Consider the following 9,242-nt stretch of genomic DNA (forward strand, 5'->3'; position numbering starts at 1 on the left):
CTTTGGATCAGAGTGAATTTTTCTCTGCCTGAGCTGTCAGCCAAAAAGCAATTGGATTATATCAGCCTGTGGTCACTGCTGACTCACTTGACAGGCTTGTCTCTTGTATTAGTCTCAAAGGAATTCTGTATTGCAAAAGAAGAATATGTTTATTTCTTAAATGCCTTCACTGAGTGCAGAAGTTTAGGGTGATCCAGAGATGTTCTATTTCCCGGCCCTGGGTTTCACCATCAGGCTTGGAAGCTGCCACTTGGAAGGAAAAGCAAGCATAGAAGCCAAGGCCAGATGGATGAAACCTTGGCAAAAAACAAGGCTGAGCTTCTGCCTCTGAGTCTCTGCCATCTTTATTCTTTTTCTCTCTCAGGATTTTATTTTTTTTTTTGGCAATCACCAAGTGCCTGTCTCCAGGATCAGCTTTTAACATCCTGCCCCTCTTTTCCATATCTCTTATTTCCCTTCTCTTCCTCTACATTTTTTTGTCTTATTTCCCCATTAACCAGAAAACAATTCATACAAAAGATTCAGTCATAAACACCAACATGCATTTATTGTGTGCTGGGCACTGTGCTGAGTATTTTATTTGCATTATCCCACTTCATCTCCGTAATCACCCTATTAGGTAGATATTATCATGTCCCTGCACAAATGAGAACATTGAGACCCAGAGACATTATCTACCTTGTCCAGAATTACACAACTAGTTAAAAAAAAAAAAAAAAAAAAAAGAGCCAGGATTCAAACTCAGGTCAGTTCAGCCTGACTAGCTAGCGAGCATTTTTAACTATTAGACAGAGCCTCCCAACAAAACGAACGTAACATGGTTATTTTTAGAGACACCTGCACGCTCAGATTAGCTCTAAGGTAGATTTGAGCTGTGAGGTAGATTTGTAGCTGAAAGATTTGGTTGTCAACTTTGGTTGTTTCCATGCAACTGAGAACAAACTGAGACTAAAGAGACACAGAATGCAGCCACGTGAGGTTATTTGGCCTCTGGGTGGTTCTCACCACAGGCCTCTTCATCATTTCACAGACGTTTACATCAAGCAGTTTCCTGGTCATCATCGACTCAGCATCCTGTCTCACAGGTGACTTTGATATCACAAAAACGTCTCCATTTCCTTCTCCCTTCCCCTTCTCTGGTGCCAAGGAAGCCCATTTGTACATAACCACCTTCCTGAAAATCCTTAACCCTCTCCTACCTTCCCAAAGCGTGGGGTTTGTTTACTTATCTAGACAGCCTTTAAGCTGAATCTTCAGTACCAAGCTCTGTGAGACACTGATTGATGTTTAAAGAAGTACTGAATAATGCCTTTCTACCCCTGAACTTATTTCCTGTTAAGCTCAGGAACTAATGATCGTGGTGGTGGTGATAGTGATGTGATGATGATGGCATACTTACTGATCATTCGCTATGTTTCAGACACAAAGTACACAGTCTCTACCTCTACAATCTCATTTAATCCTCCATATCAACCTTAGGAGATAGCTACTATTATTATCATTTCCATTTTACAGATGGAAAATGAAGCTCAGAGAGATTGAGTGATCTGCCTATGATTATCCGACTAAGAATTAGAAAAGCTGGGATTTATATCCAAGCAGTATGTAGAATGCTAAACATAGCCATGGAGAAGCAGATACTCGGTCATAAAGAAGAAAATTTGCTCATTTTTTCCTGGGTCTGAGTTCCCTTCTTTCAGCTAATATTTGGCCTCCCCCTCCCTGCTCTCTATCCTGTGGCCTCAAGCAGAGACAAATTGCTCCACAAATCTTTCTGTCAGAGAGCCAACCACCTTTCTCCTGCCAGCACCCCTGATCCCAGGAGAAAATGAGTGCCCTATGTGCCCTGGTCTCCCTCATGTTATAAACCTTGTATGTTGAGTGATTCATTTCTCATTGAAAAATATGATCGCCTTTCGACATTTCTGCAGGAGAGCTCTAGTCAACTCTCCTTGGGAAAAAAATTCCACTGGTAGGAAGTGATAAAGGACAAGAACCCAAATGATGAACTGCAGGACAGAAAGACCCCGGCCATTTCTCTGTCAGAAAAAATCATTCGTTCCCACGGGGTATCTTGATCAGGAAGTCTTCTCCCCCAGACATCCGCGCGGCTTCCTTCCTGGCTTCTTGAAGGTGTTTATTCAAAAACCACCTTCTAAATAAACCACCTTTCCCACCTTCGTATTTTTTTCTCTTCAGGACATACCACTGTCTAACATCCTTTATATCCTACCGATTTTTCTGTTATCTGCCTTGCACGAGGATGTAGATTCCAGGAAAGGAGGGATTTTTCTGTGTTTTGTTTGTTACCATATTCCTAACACCCACAGCAGTGCTTGGCAAATAGTCGGTGCTCAATAATGATTTGTTGAATTAACAAATAGGTCAAAGTCTTCTGTGTATAATCTGTAAACGCTGAATGAGAGAACGGAAATAGCTGTAGTATAGGGTAATTTGTGGGAAAATATCTGGTTGAGTTACATTAGGAAATGTTAACTGTGAAGTAATGGTGCTCATTTTAATGGTATTTGGTGGTATAGCATAAATGAGTATGATTGGGGAGCTTAGAAATGAGTAAGCTTTTTCCCAATAAAATTAATACGATGTACTCTTTTTTTACTTTGAAGAATTTGCCGTTCGAGGGGTCTTTCAAGATTCTTCAGGGTAAGGTAGACTGCAGTGAAAATTCAGAAGCCCTGAAGAAGTTAATGGTGGTGCACTAATACTCTGGAATATTATGCAACAGTAAAAACAAATAAAAAGAATGGAATAGATCCCTGTAGTGACAGCTCCAAGATGTGTAATTGAGTGAAAAAAAAAGAAGCTGTAGTATGATATTTGTCTACAATAACATGTTTGTACACACACACACACACACACCTAGAAGATCCGGAAGGATACACGTGAAACTGTTAACATTGCTTATAACCAGAAGTGAAAGGGGGTGCCATAGGTGGGGGAAAACATCAGAATTTCACAATCATCAAAAGGGACTGCAATGTTATTTGCAATAATTATGTTTGTATAATGAAATATATTAATGGAATACTTATGTAACTAAATTTTTAGAAATCAAAACAGGAAGCAAAAGAAATTGCTTCTGATCAGGGAGGTAAGAGGATAGGGCCCTGCCAGAGACAGAAAGTATAAAAACACACAGATTGTTTTTCACTAGAAGGGCCAGAAGTGTCCATGAGAGTGTCTAAATGATTTGAATTTATTTGTCATCGATGTGCCTGTAAGTTTCTAACACAAAGTTGATGACTCTACACATCTCTCTTTGCTTTCCTCAGAAAAGCCCAAACCAAGTACTTCAAATGCATAATTTGTAAAGATTGTGATGATGTACACAGAAAAATTTGTCATTTCCATCTCATTGAAAAAGGCCTCTCACTTCCTTAGCCAGATCGTCTCTCTAATCCTCAGACTAAAACTGAACAGCTCTGGGATACATAATGACTACAGAAGCAATTTCAGAAACTTCTGGAGGGAAGCATCACACAAATGAATGATTCTGTGGTTCAGAATTATCAGCTTGATGCCCAGATGCATATCATATTTGCAAGAGGCAGTTTACAATCTGCTCAGCTTAACAAATGCAGCACAAGGGGATTTAAATCCCTGCATTTGCAATTTCTGTCTCTCCCTCTCCAAATTTATGGTGAAATTATAGACACCAGTAGTGTGTCAGGGTTGAGTGAACTGAGGTCTCTGCTCTGCTCTCACAGTTCCATTTCACTCAAAGGAGAGTAATAAATGGAAAGCAACAAAAAAGTCTCAGCAGATAATGAGTCTGTGTCCTAATGACCTTCCCAAATTACAAAATGGATTCATAATTTACCTGATATTGCCCAAACCATTTGGTGCCTGTTGTGACGTGTTAAAATATTTTGGACATTTTAGACCACAAATGTGCATTTTAAGCAGTTCCTCAATGATTCAAGAAGGTTCCGAACTACCTTTCCCTGTCAAGGTAAAATTTTCCATCAATGACAGTGGAAGGCATGTTTCCACCCTTCCCTGTTTACTGCCTTGATAGTGATGTGATTGATTACTAAGGAGTCTTGGTCTGTTCTGCAGACCCTGGGACTACAGTGTGGCCATTTATATAAGATACGGGTGTTACAAGCCAATGCGTGGTATCACACATCTGTCTTTATTTTAAAACCACTTGGTCTCTGGCAAGGATTGTAGAGTGGAGGCTCACATTTATTCAAGGGAAGTCATGTGCAAAATAACATGTTTGCTTGCTGAACAGGTCTGTCACTTGCTGGTCATCTCCATCTGGGTTTGCTGCAAAGGAAGCAGTTGATCGGTCACTACTAGGGCATCAATACCAAATAGGAATAACACATATGAAATGGTCTGAAATTAGTAGGCTTTAGAAATGAAAAGCAGCTAGGCACAGTGGCTCATGCCTATAACCCCAATACTGTGGGAGGCTGAGACGAGAGGATTGCTTGAGCCCAGCAGTTCGAGGCTGCAGTAAGCTATGATCGTACCACTGAATTCCAGCCTGGGGAACAGAGAGAAACTCTATTTCTAAAATAAAAAAAAAAAGGCTCACTGATTTTTAAAGATCTCTGTGTATTGCATCCAAATGTTGCCTTTTTTTCCATGCCAGAGCTAAAATGGAAATAAGTCATGAGATAAAGTAAAAGAGAACATCTACTGATTTTCATGAACTCATACTTTTTATTCACTTAATCACCTCTCTATCCTTATGTTCATCCAGTCAGTCCACAAACATTTATTACAATTGTTGTACACTTTCCCAAGTAAAATAAGGTTCAATTTGAAATTTACTTTGCGCTTCTTTCATCCAAAATTATATATTAGCTTGAGCAAAGCAATCCACTGGATATATCTATGGCTTCGGCAACCACCCACTATGCGCTGGTGACATTCAAATTTCTACATGGAGCTCAGACATCACTCTTGAATTCCAGCTTTATCATCAACTTCCCACCAGACCCCCGTTCATCAGTATTTAAGTGTCCCACTAAACTTAATCGAAACACATCCACATTGAATTCATCCTCTTTCCCCCTCCTCTTATTCTCTATCTGAGCTGGATGTGTAGTGTGGCCTCTGCCAGAAGCCCAGCTATGGCCATAGATTGTTGCCTTTCCTCACCCTCAACACACAGTCAGTTTCCAAGTGCTATTAACTACTCCTTTGTGTACCTTCCTCCATCCCATTGCCTTGGTCTTGCTTCACTTTCTTCTCATCCTTCCTGCAAACTAGCATGATAGACCAGCCTGGTCTCAGCACAGGTCTCAGTTCCCTTCCAAACCACCCATGACATTAGTGTCAGCATAGTCTCTCAGAAGGTGCAAATCTGGTTATTCTTCTGTTTCAAACCTTCACTGGCTCACCCCAGCATTCAGGAAAATGCCCAAACAAGGCCCTTTTATGGTCCGGCCCCTGCCTATCTTTTCAGGCACCTCCCACAAGACTCAAGTGTAAAATCCTCCAAAATCCTCACGAGTTATCCCTTGCACCATGAGCCTTCTTACCTCTATATAGTGGCAATTTAACTCATGCAGCTACTACTACGCATTGATTAGAGACCATGAGGGACTTATATGAATTGAAAGATTCACTAATATTGATGTCACAGACCAATGTGTTTGTAAAATCAGCATAGCATCATTAGCACAAATGAAACTGGGCTTTAATGGAATTTATCTTTGGCTAGATTTTTTTTTAATCTGGCTGTGGCACCACCCCAGAAGAGTAAATGAAATTCCACATGTCAGCCAGGCATGGTGGCTCACTCCTGTAATCCCAGCACTTTGGGAGGCCGAGGCAGGTGGATCACGAGGTCAGGAGTTTAAGAGCAGCCTGGCTAACATGATGAAACCCCATCTCTACCAAAAATATAAAAAATTAGCCAGGTGTGGTGGCACGCACCTGTAATCCCAGCTACTCTGAGGCTGAGGCAGGTGAATTGCTTGAATTTGGTTTGTGGAGGTTGCAGTGAGCCACGCAGCTGCACTCCAGCCTGGGCAACAGAGACTCCATCTCAAAACAAAACAAACAAACAAATAAACAAAACAAAAACAAAAAAATTCCACATGTCCTCCTATGTCTCAGTATTCTTACTGTGGTGATTCAAGAACTGGTTTTTAGGGAAAACTGGAGAGAAAACACAAAGGATTTTTCTAGAAAATGTGTTTGCTCAGCCATTAATAAACTTGTTTTCCTTAACCATCAGGACTTTGTTATTATGCATTGGAACTCTCCAAGAGAGGGATTTAAGGAGCAGCTTTTCTTCAGGTTGAACAGGGAAGCCTGGTTTCAGAGCGCTGATTAACAGCTACCCATAGTGATTTTCTTTGAATGCAATCTGGCTTCCCTGTATTCCAATGTAATAAATCATTCTTTCGGCTGTGCAGTAGTATTTAAGGACTACCTGCTTAATCTTTAATTGGCTAAGTAGTTACAAGCTCAAATTACATAGTGTAAAAATATTGCAATAGATCACAGTGTTGTCAATTTTCTCCTACAGAATTCTGACATTCTCAAACATAACAAAGCTCACCTCTCTCACATTAATGACTGAAATGTCCTTGGAATAGAGAATGGCATAGTTATTATTTGCAAAAAAAGTATACTTCTGTCTCCTGAATGTCAGGAGCCCACACGTCATGTGCATGTGAGTGTGTGTGTGTGTGTGAGTGTTGGAGGACATGTAGACCTTGGATTAGGGCTTCATTTTCTGTACATCACTGATGAAGTAGCTTTATATGTGTTCCCTTCACCACAGCCAACTTATCTTTTAACTAATCCTACTGTAAGGATCATTTAACTTATCCCTATCAAATGTGTCTCCTCCTCCAGGAAGTCTTCCCTTACTTCCGTCTTCCACCTAGATTCAGGTGCCCCTTTTCTGGGCTGCCACAGTGCTCCATTCATTGAGTCAACACTTACTGGGTAATTTTTATGTCAGGTACATGGCTTGGTACTAGTAACTTAGAGATGGATAAAACTAGTCCCTCAAGGAGTTAAGACCCAGCCTACCCCTGTCCAAACTACATTGTAATTGTTTGGGTCACCTGTCTCTGGTATCAGACTGTGCCTGGTATATGCTAGGTGTCATATTAACAAATGGATGGATAAATAAAAGACCTTTGCTTCAGCAACATGTTAATATCAAAAGGGAGACCATCCCGGGCTTTAATATGTAATAAATTTCCATTAAATTTCACTGGAAAAACTGCTAATAAACGAGGTCTGGGCGCTAAGGTGATGGAGGAGTCTCCACGCTGCTCAACTATTGTGTTGGGGTTAAACAGGTAAAAAAACTAGCTTGTTTGGGGTACAGGTGGGCCAACCTGGGTCCCCAGGGAAGGGAGACCTACATATTCAGGGCTCATACAACTGGGCCCCAAGAGAAGTCACATAATCTACTGTTAATTATACTAGAGTCACCATTAAATCACATTCCTTTCCTTATTTAAGAAGAAAACTAGCTCTTTAGCTCACCGCAGACCACCCCTTCCCCCTTTCCCCTCTCTCCCTTACAAACCCACCTTATCTAAGAAAAAGTTCAAATGTTTAGCCAATCAAGTCTAGCTTAGATTGTGCAATCTGACCCCAGCCAATAAAAAAAGAGCACAAGGGCAAAATTTACATCAAGAATAAAAACTTTCATTCTCCTTTGTTCTGTGTGCTCTCATAGCGACTAGCCAAACAAGAAGCTCCCCTCTGCACAGAAGGAAATTTGCTTTGTTAAGAAATCCTTTTGTCTAAGTACTCATTTTCCTTACGACTCCGAGCTTTTTTTCAAATATCTAATCTTCTCTTCTTCTCTCACCTCCTGATATGGTTTGTACCCGTGTCCCTACCCAAATCTCATGTTGAATTGTAATCCCCAATGTTGGAGGTGAGGCCTGCTGGGAGGTGATTGGATCATGGGGCAGAGTTCTCATGAATGGTTTTGCATCATCCCCTTGGTGTTGTTCTCATGATAGCGAGTGAGTTCTCCTGAGAGCTGGTTGTTTAACCGCCCCCCATCTCTTGCTCCTGCTTTTGCCGTGTAAGACACCCACTTCCCCTTCACCTTCTGTCGTGATTGTAAGTTTCCTGAGGCCTCCCCAGAAGCAGAAGCCACTGTACTTCCCATACAGACTGCAGAACCATGAGCTAATTAAACCTCTTTTCTTTATAAATTACCCAGTCTCAGATATATCTTTATAGTAATACGAGAATAGACTAACATACCTCCCTACTGCGCCTGCTTCCCCATCCATCCCATCCCAACCAGCAGAGTCTCTAGAAGACATCCTGTGTGATTTCTGTCTCTGATGAAATTGCCGGCACTAAAACATGTCATTGAAAGAGGTCTTTTTTGCTTACATTGATCTAATTCTTCTGTAAAGAAGCAACAATTACTAAATCTGGAGAACTTTTCTTCTAGTATGAGTCTAATTGTCAGAATAAAGTTAGTAGAAATAAAGTAGACAATTTTTGTTTTGTTTTGTTTTGTTTTGAGATGGAGTCTTGCTCTGTCACCCAGGCTGGAGTACAGTGGCACAATCTCGGCTCACTGCAACCTCCGCTTCCTGGGTTCAAATGATCCTCCTGCCTCAGATTCCTGAGTAGCTAGGATTACAGGTGCCTGCTACCACGCTTGGCTGATTTTTGTATTTTTAATAGAGATGGGGTTTCGCCATGTTGGCCAGGCTGGTCTCAAACTCCTGACCTCAGGTGATCACCCGCCTCAGCCTCTCAAAGTGCTGGGATTACAGGCATGAGCCACTGTGCCCAGCTGACAATTTTTTAAGTATCCTTTTTTTCCTACTGAATTGTCTACACTGAATAAAGACTAACACAAGAAAAATATCTCACTGTGATGTAATCGTTAAGCACTGTTGTTTTGTTTGACATACTGGAACTTTGTAATGCTAAATTGCTTAAAAAGAAGCCCTACGTTGTTTGCCAAAATAAAAATGGTACAGAGATGATTTCCTTTCTCTCTGTAGACAAGAAATTTCAAGTAGAAAAACGTGTTTTGAACCCAGCAAGGGGAAAGGGGACTTTCCAGAGACTCAGTCCATGACTTTTTCTTATCATTGCTTGGGTGTTTTTGTATTGTAACTAATTTTTTTTTTTTTTAACCACAGAGGATCTCGACATGGCTTAAAAGAATTTTTCTTAAAAAATCAATTAACACATTGCTTATTGATCCTATTTTATGAGCATCCAAAGCAAAAAGCTTAATTCTGTGCAATTCT

Source organism: Pan troglodytes, chromosome 3 (assembly GCF_028858775.2).
Source record: "Pan troglodytes isolate AG18354 chromosome 3, NHGRI_mPanTro3-v2.0_pri, whole genome shotgun sequence".
Taxonomy (NCBI): Eukaryota; Metazoa; Chordata; class Mammalia; order Primates; family Hominidae; genus Pan; species Pan troglodytes.